General features: G+C 44.9%; 1 protein-coding gene across 4 annotated transcripts in view; it reads left to right on the top strand.

Moving 5' to 3' along the window:
- Positions 1-14,977, top strand: part of LOC101902122 (uncharacterized) — a 493,329-nt gene that overhangs the window by 377,186 nt on the left and 101,166 nt on the right. For 3 of the 4 annotated variants that reach the window (XR_009493626.1, XR_009493624.1, XR_009493623.1), the window contains one exon: positions 12,379-12,580. The gene's annotated coding sequence lies outside the window, so the exon portion shown is untranslated. Of the gene's footprint in view, positions 1-5,661; positions 5,781-12,378; positions 12,581-14,977 lie in introns of those variants that run through there. The other variant, XR_009493625.1, reaches the window with a different exon arrangement.

Genomic DNA, 14,977 nt, shown 5'->3' with positions numbered 1-14,977 from the left:
ATCGAATCCAGGTCTCTTATGTTTCCTGCGTTGGCAGGTGGGTTCTTTACCTCTAGTGCCATCTGGGAAGCCCCCGTGTTCTGGATACTGGTCCAGTATTGTTCTTCCCCGCTATTACTGATGTCTGCTGGTGGACAAAAATTCTTAATTTTAACAAAAAACAGTTTGGTGATTTTGTTCTTTTGTGCCTAGTGATTTTTCTGTGGTTTAGAAATTGTTACATACCTCAAGCTCATGAACCTATTCTTAATTTTTTTTTTTTTTTTGCTACAAGTTGTGGTATTAATGTTTTACAGATGGTCTGTAATTTCATATTAATTTATTTCAGATAAAGACTCCTGTTTTAAAAACATGAATATCTCGTTGAACCAAAATGACCTATTTAATTGACATTCCTTTCTGCTGATGAATTGATATGATACTTTCTCATAAACAAGTCGACTGCATACACGGATCATCCAGAGTCTACACTGTTTGCGCCAATGTTTTCCCTTGTCTCTTGTGCTGCTGTGTTGATTTCTGTAGCTTCGTTGTGTGTCTTGATATCTCGTAAGTTACACCCTTGACATTTGGTCCATTTCAAGATTCAGTTCAGTTCAGCTCAGTCGCTCAGTCATGTTAGACTCTTTGCGACCCCATGAATTGCAACACGCCAGGCCTCCCTTACCCGGGCTAATCTAGGCCCTTTGACTTTCTCTCCAAGCTCACAAAAACCTGGGTGAAATATTGATATGCGTTGCCTTGAGCCTATAAACCAAGCTGGGAAGAATGGACACCTGAAAAATATTGAATCTTCCAATCTATAAACATGAGAGGTTTCTCTTTATGTCCGTCATGTTTAAATTCTCTCAGCATTTTCCGTTGTTTCCTGTGTAAAAGATTTCACATCATTAGATTTATTTGTTGGCATTTAGTATATTTGATGAAGTTGTCAGTTGTGTGTGTGTGTGTGTGTGTGTGTGTATTTTCTTGTTTCCTTGCCTTTAAGTTTCAAATTCATTGCTGTCTGTATCACTTTCAGGTTTCCTAAGTCTTGGCAAAAAAAAAAAAAACAAAAAACACAACAACAAATCTTTCGCCTTCACCTTTGGTCAAGCCAGCAATAAATGAAGTAATTTGTAAATGCTTCCTTCACTGCACATTTATCAAGATATACTGCTGGTATCCTTGGTCCATCTTCCTTGCATCTCACTTGGTTTTCAAAGTTATTACCGACTCTTAGTAGAGAGTCTCTCTCTCAGTAATTTAAAAAAAATTTTTTTTTAAAATTTTATTTGTTTTTGGCGTCACTGGGTCTTCTCTGCTGCGTGCGGGCTTAGTCTAGTGGCAGCGAGTGGAGGCTACTCTCCATTTGCGGAGCATGGACTTCTCGTTGTGCTGACTTCTCTCATTGAGGAGCGCCGGCTCTAGGGTGTCCAGGCCTCCATTTTTGGGGCACACGGGCTTAGCTCCCCTGCGGCACATGAGATCATCGTGGACGGAAGAGGATAGAGCCCCTGTTCCCTGCCTCGGCAGGTGGGTGCTTAACCACTGGGCCACTAGGGAAGTCCTCTCTCAGACCATTTTTATGACAGTCCCCCAGCGATTCTTTTTGTTACCCCTCCTACCAGTTCATCCACACGATCTTTCTGGATTAGGCGTCTTGAATCATAGGTCAGAACATAGCATTATCTTATCAGCTCTTCGTAGCATCATGCTAACATTTCCAGCTGTGTCCTTACCAACCCCCCTTTTTCCAGCTTTATCTCTGCTCCTTCCTCTTTTATGTGCTTCGGACCAGAAGTGAAACCCTCCACCTTTGCACACCTGAAGTGGGAAGGTGTGACCTGTGTTCATGCTGCTTTATGCTTACAGAATCTCTGTCCATGAAGGTCCCTCCCCCAAGAAAGGTGGGATCACAGTTTGGTGTAAGATGAAATGCTTTATGAGCCCTCAAGCAAATATAAGTAAGCACTTCTTTGCAGTCATGCAGGGCAGTTCTCACAGTCGCCCATGCACAACTCGTTTGAGGAGGTTTTTCATTCCTAGCTCTCTCTCCTGACACTGACCCGTCCACCTTTGTGCCTCTAACAGCATCCAGTGTGACCAACCTAGACAGCATGTTAAAAAGCAGAGACATGACTTTGCCGACAAAGCTCCGTCTAGTCAAAGCTGTGGTTTTTCCAGTATCGTGTCTGGATGTGAGACCTGGACTCGAAAGAAATCTGAGCGCCGAAGAACTGATGCTTTTGAACTGTGGTGTTGGAGAAGACTTTTGACAGTCCCTTGGACTGCAAGGAGATCCAACCAGTCCATCCTAAAGGAGATCAGTCCTGAATATTCATTGGAAGGACTGATGCTGAAGCTGAAGCTCCAATACTTTGGCCACCCTATGCGAAGAACTGACTCATTGGGAAAGACCCTGATGCTGGGAAAGATTGAAGGCTGGAGGAGAAGGGACGACAGAGGATGAGATGGTTGGATGGCATCACCAACTCAATGGACATGAATTTGAGTAAGCTCCAGGAGTTGGTGATGGACAGGGTGCAGTTCTTGGGGTCACAAAGAGTCAGACACAACTGAGTGACTGAACTGAACTGAACTGACAGTCTTTGCCTTGTGGTTGATACTTAATAGATAAACTTTGTGTGTACATGAGTGCACAATCATGTCCCAACTCTCTGCGACCCCATGGACTGTAGCCCACCAAGCTCCTCTCCCCATGGGATTCTCCAGGCAGGAATACTCGAGTGGGTTGCCATACCCTTCTCCAGGGGATCTTCCAGGCTCAGTGATGGAACCCACACCTCCTGCATTGCAAGTGCATTCTTTACCAATGAGCCACCAGGGAAGCTCAGTATAGGTTGACTTAAATTTATTTTTAATCGATGCAAATAGTAAACCATCATGTACGATGCAGTCTTTTCTATTGTGAGTTTTGTGAGCCATGGGTTCCCGGGCAAAGCTTTTGAAGTACTGAAACAAAAAATAAAATAAGATGGGCAAAACTCCTTTCTGCACTGACTAGAGTATCACTAAGGAATTCTGAACCTTTTTTTTTTTTTTTTTGAAGCATGTAATTTATGTGCATGATAAAACAGCCCTTTGTTTCACAAGTCAACATTCTTAATGCGGTCTGTCAAAGTGCATTCTCAGTAAATTGCTTTGATGAACTTGCCAGCCCAGTTAGTTTCTTTTAAGGGAAAGAAAAGAAGGAGGGGGTGAAAAACACTTCTGCAGCAAGAAAAAAAAGAAAGTAAGTAAATAGAACAGGCCTAGACTGTACTGGATGGTTTTACATCCAAGATTGCAAATAATTTGGTTTCACACTTGTATGGGCCAGGATTCTGCCTCAAAATTTGCAAGTTAAAAGCTCTGTTTCACATAGTTTTTATTTCAGCTTCTGCCCCACATACCCACATCCATTAGCATGCATGGAGTTGATATAGTTTTTAAATGTACCCCTAGTAGAGAAGGCCTCAGCTTGACCACCCTGAGTTCTGACGCTTGTTGTACTCTGCTGTCTCTTTTTTTAAAAATATTAATTTTTATTGGAGTATTGTTGCTTTATGGTGTTGTGTCAGTTTCTGCTGTACAGCAAAGTTAATCATCTCTATATATATATATATATACACACATATATATAAGTGAAAGTCACTCAGTCGTGTCCAACTCTCTGCGACCCTGTGGACTATCAGTTCAGTTCACTTCAGTCATGTCCGACTCTTTGCGACCCAATGAATCCCAGCACGCCACGCCTCCCTGTCCATCACCAACTCCCGGAGTTCACCCAGACTCACATCCATCGAGTCAGTGATGCCATCCAGCCATCTCATCCTCTGTCGTCCCCTTCTCCTCCTGCCCTCAATCCCTCCCAGCATCAGAGTCTTTTCCAATGAGTCAACTCTTTGCATGAGCTGGCCAAAGTACTGGAATTTCAGCTTTAGCATCATTCCTTCCAAAGAAATCCCAGGGCTGATCTCCTTCAGAATGGACTGGTTGGATCTCCTTGCAGTCCAAGGGACTCTCAAGAGTCTTCTCCAACACCACAGTTCAAAAGCATCAATTCTTTGGTGCTCAGCCTTCTTCACAGTCCAACTCTCACATCCATACATAACCACAGGAAAAACCATAGCCTTGACTAGACGGACCTTTGTTGGCAAAATAATGTGTCTGCTTTTGAATATGCTATCTAGGTTGGTCATAACTTTTCTTCCAAGGAGTAAGCGTCTTTTAATGTCATGGCTGCAGTCACCATCTGCAGTGATTTTGGAGCCCAGAAAAATAAAGTCTGACACTGTTTCCACTGTTTCCCCATCTATTTGCCATGAAGTGATGGGACCGGATGCCATGATCTTCGTTTTCTGAATGTTGAGCTTTAAGCCAACTTTTTCACTCTCCACTTTCACTTTCATCAATAGGCTTTTGAGTTCCTCTTCACTTTCTGCCATAAGGGTGGTGTCATCTGCATATCTGAGGTTATTGATATTTCTCCCGGCAATCTTGATTCCAGCTTGTGTTTCTTCCAGTCCAGCGTTTCTCATGATGTACTCTGCATAGAAGTTAAATAAGCAGGGTGATTATACAGCCCATGAAATTCTCCAGGCCAGAATACTGCAGTGGGTAGCCTATCCCTTCTCCAAGGGGATCTTCCCAACCCAGGGATCAAACCCAGGTCTCCCACACTGCAGGTGGATTCTTTACCAGCTGAGCCACCAGGGAAGCCTAAGAATACTAGAGTGGGTAGCCTATCTGTTCTCCAGTGGGTCTTCTTGACCCAGGAATCGAACTGGGGTCTCCTGCATTGCAGGTGGATTCTTTACCAACTGAGCTACCAGGGAAGCCCACCATATACATATGTATATAGCTCCCCTCTCTTTTTTAGACTTCATTCCCGTTTAGGTCAGCAGACAGCACTGAGTAGAGTTCCCTGTGCTATAAAGCAGGTTCTCCTTAGCTATCTATATTCTACATGATATCAGTACTATGTGTGCCTCAGTCCCCATCTTCCAGTTCATCCCACACTTCCTTCCTGACCTTCATGTCACTGTATGTTGTCTGCGTCCATGTCTCTATTTCTAGCTTGCAGAGACGTTCATCTGAACCTTGACATGTGTGCCTTAACAGAGTAGGCATATACCCTGAGAAAAGTATAATTAAAAAAAAAAAAAACACACGCACCACAGTGTTCACTGCAGTGCTGTTTATAATAGCCAGGACATGGAACTGACCTAGATGCCCACTGACAGATGAATGGATAAGGAAGATGTGGTACGCATAGACCGTGGAATATTACTCAGCCATGAAAAAGAGTGGAGTGAGGTTCTCTTGCAGAGACACGCGTGGATCCAGACACTCGTCAGAGTGCAGATGTCTTTCCTGGAGAGGCCAGGACAGGACCTCACCCCTGGGACTCTGAGGACAGGCACTTGGTTAGTTTTGAAATCAGACTTTTCCTAGATGCAGGGCATGCTATAGCTGAGAGAACTTAGTGAAACTTCCTGCATGTATTCTCCTAGGAAATTTAAAGCAGAATGCTTACATTTCCCTCTCATACCAAGGGTGGTGGTGTTTTCTGGGGGAAAAAAAAATGTGGGAAAATAGAGTAGCAGAGAGATCTGTTTTCTGCTTCTATGCTAACTGGAGCTTTTATTTTTTTCCTTTAATGTGGCTGCATCTTAGTGAAGGCTCTCTGTTGTGACATGTGAACTCTCAACTGTGGCCCTCGGGATCTAGTTCCCTGACCGGGGATCGAACCTGGGACCCGTGAATTATGAGCATTGAGTCCTAACCACCGGACCACCAGGCAAGTCCCTAAGTGGAGCTTTTGATAAATAGAGTTTTAGCCTGAACCTTGTCAGCTCCCACAGAGGAGGGCCACCTCGTCTCATTGTCAGCCTTTGTCAGTACATTGGTATGTGTGTGGTGTGTGTGTGTACACAAGTGTTCACATATACACATTTGGGGAAGGTAAGTTGAGCTGCCATCTCGTTTTCCACTTGCCAGTCAAAGAAACACCATCATGCCACTGCGTTTGCTCTAATCTCTCCACTATAAGTGATCAGGCTTTAAGAGAGGGATTCTCTGTTTGGGAATTCAACACAGCTCAATTGAATTTCAGCGGTATTCCCTTGGGCGGAAAGACGAAAATAAGGTTAATTACAGAAAGCCCCGAAATTCTTTTCTTAAATAATGCCAGATGGGCTTTCCCAGGTGGCGTTAGTGGTAACAAACCTGCCTGCCAACGCAGGAGATCTAAGAGACGTGGGTTTGATCCCTGGGTCGGGAAGATGCCCTGGAGGAGGGCATGGCACCCCACTCCAGTGTTCTTGCCTGGAGAATGCCACGGACAGAGGAGCCCGGTGGGCTACAGTCCATGGGGTCACAGAGAGTCAGACACGACTGAAGCATCTGAGTACACTCACACAACGCCAGGTGAACAGTGAGCAAACAGCATCAGTGAATATCGCATTGCGTGTTCACAGCTTGTCACCATGGTTTTTCTCCTGGGTTAAGCCTATATCACTCTCAGGCTGACAGTCTTTTTTATCCTGGTTTCATGAGGGTCAGAGACGCCCATACAGGACAGGAGCTGTCAGAAGGTCGTGGCTCTGGGTCTGAGAGTCGTGGCTCAAGATTCCTTTGAGATGGTTAGAAAGTGGGAGCTGACTGGTACCCTGGATTCAGGTCAAATACGACAGGAGGTGGGGAGAGAGGAGTACCCTGGGACCCAGGCAGGTGGAAGGAACCGGGGGGCTTCCAGAACCCCCACAGGTGGTAGAGCACACAGACACAATACCCCCATGGTGATGCTCTGATCTCTCTGAGAGTCATGCTCATGGCCTCCCCAGTTTCTCCAGCAGAGATGCACACACTTCCATGAGAGCCCCAAGGCTTCTCCCCAACCCCGGGGAGAGGGGTTGACAAACAGATTGAGAAATAGATCAGAATCTAACCTGCAGGCCTCTCGGGGGTTGGTGAAGCCCGGCAGCCTCTCTCCCCACCTGCTGCTCTTGGTCGTGGACGGACCATCCCAGCGACCCACTCAGTTCCCTGGAGCAGACTTCCTGGCTTCTAGGGACACCCCCCGCCACGTCCTCTGCACCCACACCACCCCCCAGGCCCACAGAGGCCCCACCACACAGCAGCGCCCCCTCTTTCAGGCCCCACCCCATCCTGCTTTGTTCCCCTCTGCCCCCCATCCCCTGAGGCCACACAGGAATTTCCAAGTCCGTGCTCTCTGTAACCATACACCTATTTTGTGAAGCTGTCGTGTGAATCCTTGCAGGCCGACCCTCGGTCCTGGAGGCAGGGAGGTTCGGGAGAGAGAGAGCATTCAGTCTGGCCCGGGACGTTGCTGGGATTTGTCCAGTGTCAGCTGGGTCTCTCTGCAAGGGTTTCATTATTTTTTTTTTTTTTTTTAGGAAGAAAAAAAATTGAGAATTTTTTTTTTTTTTTTTTAAGAAATCTTTAAAAAAGATTCTCCAGGCAAGAATACTGGAGTGGATTGCCATTTCCTCCTCCAGGGGATCTTCCCGACTCAGGGATCGAACCTGCATCTCTCAGATCTCCTGCCCAAGGGAACACCAGTTTAAAACTCAACCACCTTTTTCGGTATGAATATAAAAGACACAGGGGTGACTGCAGATATGGATCATCTTGGCCCAGCTTCATGTGTCAAGGTGCGAACAGCAATTTGCAAGGTGCGACCAGAGAAGGACGTCTTGGGTTGTAAGGGTGTCGCCTGGACTGTGCACACTCATGTAAGGCTGGACGACCCAGCTCTTCACACTCAGGAAAACCTGCTGGTGCATCTGGGGAAGGTCTGCTTGTGGCCGACACTGGAGGAGTGGGGACTTGTGAGCAACAGACCGTGATTCTGCAAACACAGGGACGTGTCTCTTTTGTTCTGCACTGTGTTAATACTTACAGACTCCAGCGTAGGAAATGGAAGTCAGAAGTCACGTTTTTGCCCAAGGCAGGTCTTTGGCAGATGGTGCTTGTATGAATGGATGGTTGTGAAGGAATAGCTGAGCAAACTGTAGTCCTGTGATGAAGTTGTTCTGATGGGACCAGAAGCAAGCGTAGCCCCCCACCCCAACCCCACATCGTGCCAACGAAGGTGGATGGCCCTTCTCCCGGGACAGGAAGGGTTCCCATCTCCAGTGGACCCTGAGAGCTGCAGACGCAGGGTCTGAAATTAGAAGTGAGAGGAGAACCGTCCGCTCCCTTGAGTGGAGGATTCCTTCCCATTTGTGACTTTGTGAAATCCTGGGGACAGAGACATGCTGGCAAGGGTGACGTTTGCCGGATCTTTACAATATCATCGCAGCACTGTTTATAATAGTTAGGACATGGAAGCAAGCTAGATGTCCATCAGCAGATGAATGGAAACACACTGAGGAAACCAGAATTGAAAGAGACACGTGTACCCCAATGTTCATCACAGCACTGTTTGCAGTAGCTTGGATATGGAAGCAACCTAGATGTCCATCGGCAGACGAATGGATAAGGAAGTTGTGGTACATATACACAATGAAATATTACTTGGCTATGAAAAAGAATGCATTTGAGCCCATTCTAATCAGGTGCATGAAACTGGAGCCTATTATACAGAGTGAAGTAAGTCAAAAGAAAAACACCAATACAGTATATTAACACATATATATGGAGTTTAGAAAGATGTTAATGGTGACCCTATATGCAAGACCACAAAAAGAGACACAGATATAAAGAACAGACTTTTGCACTCTGTGGGAGAAGAGGAGGGTGGTGGAATGATTTGAGAGAACAGCATTGAAACATGTACATCATTTACAATATGTGAAATAGATGACCAGTCCGGATTTGATGCATGAGACAGGACACTCAAAGCTGATGCTCTGGGACAACCCAGAGGGATGGGGTGGGGAAGGAGGTGGGCAGGGGGTTTGGGACACATATAAACTCGTCACTGATTCATGTCAATGTACATCAAAAACCACCACAATATTGTAAAGTAATTAGCCTCCAATTAAATAAGTTAATAAAAAATATTTTTTTAATTGCAACTTTGTAAACAAATTTAACAAAATTAATTACTCTGGGCATGTTGGATCTTCGTCGCAGCACACGGGCTTACTTGCTCTATCAGGCATCAAAGCTACATCCCCTGTGTTGGCAGGCAGATTCTTGACCACTGGACCACCTGGGAAGTCGCAGCTACTTTGATAGAGGAACGCCAGCTGAAGCAGTCGGCTCCACACAGCCAAACAGATTTAACCTGCAGTTAAGCGAGGTGTTGGCACTCTAACCCCTTGCTCTGAGCCCCGGAGCCCTGCGATGACACACTCAGGTCTGCGGCCTGTGTCACTTCCAGCTTGTTACTTTGGTCGTCTTTGGTCGCAGGAGGCCCCATCCTTCCTGCTTAGGTGCAAAGACCCTAAGGGTTTCTCCTTCACAGGCCCCTATGCCCGCTGAAGATAGAGCTTGCCCAGGACACACGCGTACACATTATCGTTGTTCTCTTCCTGGAGGTTGAGTAGTTTGTTTGCAGGGAGCTCCTTTTTCAAGGAAAGTAAGAAAGCTTGAGTCCTGCACGTCTGTTCATTTCACAAGCACTGTGTGAGCACGTGGACGGGTAGGTCGGTCCCCCATCCTTTGTTTCTGGATACACGTGTGTCCCCAGAGTACGGCTTGACTTAGACCCCACCGATGATCCAAATGGTTACCTTTTAATCAGAGGCTAATTACTTTACGATATTGTGGTGGTTTTTTTTGCCATACATTGGCATGAATCAGCCACGGGTGTATACATGTGTCCCCCACATTAGCAAGGAAACACAAACTGTAGATGATACGATGGACCAGTTAGACCTAATTGACAACTACAGGATATTTCACCCCAACGGGTTATTTGACATGTCCGTTCTAAGGAGCTTTGCTCCGGGCCTGGTGACGGGACTCTGTGCTGCAGTAGAACTGTGTCATAGTTCCTTCCACAAGGGAAGAGAGGATCCAGAAGGGCGTGGCTCCAGTCAGTGAAGGACTCTGTGGACAGTCTTCCAAGTCCGCACACCTGGCGTGAGTAGCAGTGGCCTCCGTACCCTGTGTGAAGATAATATTTATCTGCTTGCAGTTACAGCCTCTTACATGCTTCACATACTCAACGTGTAGTTGGTATTTGCAATGTGTCTGAAGTTCCTCAAGATTCTTGCGTGAACGCAGAGAGCGGTGAGCTTGGAGAGCTTTGCAAATTTGCATCCTGGGGACACTTCAAAGCCTGGTAGTCATAGCTCCCGTCTACGGCGACTTGAAAGGGCCCCTGTGTTCCTTTTACATCTATTCGCTGGGGATTTGGTTTACATATCGTGACGGCATAAAGTTCCAGGGATCTCAGAGCTTTGAAATGAAAACGACTGAATAACATCATTTTTTAACATGGTCAAGCACGTCTGACTCTTTGTGACCCCACGGACTGTAGTCCACCAGGCTCCTCTGTCTGTGGGATTCTCCAGGCAAGAATACTGCAGTGGGTTGCCATGCCCTCCTCCAGGGGATCTGCCCGACCCAGGGATCGAACTGCGTCTGTTATGTCTCCAGCATTGGCAGGCAGGTTCTTTGCCGCTAAGGCCCCCCGGGAAGCCCTATTCTGTAACATTGCTCCCTTGTATTGATGCGTGGTGCACTTGCTGAGCAGTGAACAAGCCTAAACCTTCTCTGCATCGGAATCTAGAGGATTCCCTTTTATCAGATAACATACAACTCTCCTTCTAGACCCCCTGCTTTCACAAAATAAGCCACATTTTTCTCCTTTAGCAGAATATTCAGAAACAACATCCGATCTTAGCAAGTTCAATATGGCCCACGTGTGGCCGTGCCGTAGGATGGAGACCTAAGGGTACATTATTTTAATGGTTTCATTTAAAAATGTTATTTTCCCAGATGTCTGAAAGTCAGCAGTCCTATTACGTAAGTCAACACAGGTTCACAAACATTATCGTATCTTGAATTCTTTTGCCACCTTGCAAGATAAGTCTCGTAAGATTAGCTACAGGCTTAAGTAAATACTCATAGTAATACTGTATTACTTAATAGATGTGTGTCAAATGTCCCGAATAGTTTTAGTTAGTAATGAAACAAACAGTAGACTCATAGGTATGTGTTCCATGGCAGACTTCTCTCTGAGCCTCTGGCAGTAAGCTACTGGGGAGTTTCTGGGCATTCCAGGGACTCTAAATGCCCTGATTATGTTCCAATGTGGTTTTGCTTGTTTCTCCAAAAGATTACAAGCAAGGCCCAAGTATGCAGGAAGCAAGACATGGACAGTGCTTATATTCTTGTGTGAATAATGTTAGACACAAAAAGATGCCTATAAAAGTGGGTTACAGACAAAATCCTGTATGTAGTTTACATATACAACCACACACACATATACACATACAAATACACATGTATGTATACATATCGTTTCTGGGATTTTATTTACATATGTATTTTGATCCCTGGGTCTGGAAGAGCCCCTGGAGAAGGGAATGGCAACCCACTTCAGTATTCTTGCCTGGAGAATCCCATGGGCAGAGAGCTACAGTCCATGCGGTTGCAAAGAGTAGGATACAACTGAGCAGCTAACACTTTGACTTTTTTTGTTTATGTATAACATTTATATATATAATCAAATGCATGTTATATATACGATGACATATGATCTCATCTATATAAATATATAATATTAAAATAGACAAAGCGGAAGGCCAGTGACGATTGCAAGGCAGCTGTATTTCCGTCTCCAGCACCTTGCTGAAAGAGCAGTAGGCCCCGTGTCTGTAACTGGCATCGGCCGAGGTCAGATCTTTATGATTCTGGGTCCCTTGTTACAGGCTGCACTCTCAGACTCCCGGCCACATCACTTGTACTGAACGCACTGATGAACGGTGGCATGGAGTGTGGTTTAGCCTTTCCTGTCTTCTCACTTCAGTTATAGAAGTGAATTGTACAAGTGAGTTAAAGGACCTTTCCCACAGTGATGGTTTAGCCTTTCCTGTCTTCTCACTTCAGTTATAGAAGTGAATTGTACAAGTGAGGTAAAGGAGCTTTCACACGGTGATGGTTTAGCCTTTCCTGTCTTCTCACTTCAGTTATAGAAGTGAATTGCACAAATGAGTTAAAGGACCTTTCACATGGTGATGGTTAAAATTTTGACCTCTGAATATGATTATCCCGAAAACCAAATGAAAGCCTCACAGACCTGCATCAGTTCAGTCCTTAGAAAGGCTGAGATGGCTGCTGAAAACTGATTATTCCTGTTCTTTTAAAATTGCCATTTGACTTTTTAAATTACTCTCCAGGAAGGTAATTGTAAATAACTGCCTAGCAGTTTATATATATATATATATATATATATTTTTTTTTTTTTTTCAGTTCATGTTGAACTTACAGAATGTTGTTAGTAAGAACAACTTGGAACAACGTTTGACTCATGACCAAGGTGAGGAGGTCCTGGCAACCCACTCCAGTATTCTTGCCTGGAGAACTCTGAGGACAGAGGAGCCTGGCAGGCTCTACAGTCGGTGGGATCGCAAAGACTTGGACACAACTGAAGCAACTTAGCACAGTGACCAAGGTAAGAATGAATGATCTGCTACCAGTGTTTTCATCTTGTTCATAAGCTCCATAACACTGTACACTTGCAAAGGTTATTCATTGTGTTTTGCGTCAGTTTAAAAGGTATATACAAGCACTATTCTGAATGATAGTGGTGGTGGTTTGGTCACTGAGTCGTGTCTGAGTCTAGCGACCCCCTGGACTGTAACCTGCCAGGCTCCTCTGTCCCTGGGATTTTACAGGCAAGAACACTGGAGTGGCTTGCCATGCCCTGCTCCGGGGGATCTTCCCGACCCAGGGATGAAACCTGGGTGTCCTGCATTACCAGGTGGATTCTTTTACCAGCTGTGGTACCAGGGTCTTCTCTTAGTTGCTTCAGGCTGTTACAATAGAATACTACATTCTGAGTGGCTTATAAACCACAGACAACTCTTTCTCACAGCTGTGGAAGCTCTAAGTTCCAGATCGAGGTGACGGTGGATTCTGTGTCTGGTAAGAGCCCGCCTCCTTCCTGGGTCACAGACGCTCCGCCTCCTTCGTGGTTCACAGACGCTCCGCCTCCTTCCGTGTTCACAAAGGGATTTAAAAGCGTGTTGTTGGTTATCTGGGAAAATGTTACCTAAATTGTTTCCTCAATGTGAAAAAGGAAGAGCTTTTTAATAGAGTTGGTGTCCATTAATTTATGTATCCGTCTTACAACGAATATTTGTTAAGTGTCTACTGTGTGCCAAAGATTGGAGTCATCCCTGGGGGGAAAAAAGGAGTGAACGGTCATTTCCTCCCTTACGGAATGTGTATTCTTTGGTAAAGACACACGTTAAGCACATGATTTGTGAAAAGTGAGCCGTGTGTCTCGTTACTAAACGTGAAGGAGTAACTCACGTGACAGAGATGTGGGGAATCAGTGTTCCTTTCGCTGTGAGAGAGACCCTTGAATCAAGGTCGGAAGGAGGTAAGTGAAGACTTCTGTGTCAGAGCCAAGTCATCTAAGCCACTTCCTTAATCACAGAGATGTACACGGTGAGGTCCTAACAGCTGGGGACTGAGGCCTCAGTTTCCCAGCTCCATTTCCAGCTCAATTTCTTCCCATCACATCCTATTTTCTCACCCAACCTACTCAGTATAGGAGAAACCGTTTAAAATGCATTAGATTGCAATTTGTCTTAGGCTTTGCTGATTTCATTTGCCTTTCTTCCATGTAGATTTAATTCATGGGTGTTTATCACTTGATTGAAGTCAACTATTTTATTCAAAGTCAATTAACCAAATCTTTTTAAGGAAAAAAAATTCTCTCTATACCATTTTCTATTACTTACTGCTAAACCAGTTAAAACAGCCAAGGAAAATGTATACCCTTGTAAAAAAATAATCACAGCTGAGAATGAATTTGACCTCCCGAAATACATTTTAGAATGCTTAAGTGTGTGTGGTAGCTCTTTTTCGTTCCTGACAAGAACAAAGACGGAGTTATCTAGAGATTTCTTAGAGCAACATGCTTTTTGGGGCAAAAGTAGCAATGGTCTTAACTTTGAGACTGGCAAACGACAAAACAAAGCAACGAATTTAAAAAGTTGCAGTCAACCTATTGTTTTCAAGATAGAGCATCTTAAAATATAATCCATCATACTAGAGAGTTAGGCATCTGTTGTGCTGAATGATTTCGGTTCTTCGATGAAACCATTTATAGTATAGAAATGAAAACAAGCTTGAATTGTAAAAGCTGAAATTCTGAAAAACAAAGTTTATAATTGAGCTTTTGATCCATCCGTCCATATGAATGGATGAAAGGTAAATGAATCTGAAAGGAAGTGAAAAAGAATAATGAGATGGTGAGTGTCTTATACTCCTCCTTCGTGGTGAATCGTTTATAGAGAATGAATGAAGAGGAAGGCAGATTGTACTATTCCTGTTTCTAGACTGACTTTTGTAGAGTATGTGGTGAGTTTTTGCTCTGCTAGCATTTTATTGGGAAGTAATGCTGAAATGGTCATGCATGTGGAGTGGGCATGTATATATGGAGTCATGTATGGATGTGAGAGTTGGACTATAAAGAAAGCTGAGCACCAAAGAATTGATGCTTTTGAACTGTGGTGCTGGAGAAGACTCTTGAGAGTCCCTTGGACTGCAAGGAGATCCAACCAGTCCATCCTAAAGAAGGTCAGTTCTGAGTATTCACTGGACGGACTGATGCTGAAGCTGAAAGTCCAATCCTTTGGCCACCTGATGCGAAGAACTGACTCACTTGACAAGGCCCTGATGCTGGGAAAGATTGAGGGCAGGAGGAGAAGGGGACGACAGAGGATGAGATGGTTGTATGGCATCACCGACTCAATGGACATGGGTTTGGGTGGACTCTGGGAGTTGGTGATGGACAGGGAGGCCTGGCGTGCTGCAGTCCATGGGGTCGCAAAGAGTC

Source organism: Bos taurus, chromosome X, assembly GCF_002263795.3.
Source record: "Bos taurus isolate L1 Dominette 01449 registration number 42190680 breed Hereford chromosome X, ARS-UCD2.0, whole genome shotgun sequence".
Taxonomy (NCBI): Eukaryota; Metazoa; Chordata; class Mammalia; order Artiodactyla; family Bovidae; genus Bos; species Bos taurus.
This window is presented reverse-complemented; position numbering and strand designations above follow the sequence as displayed.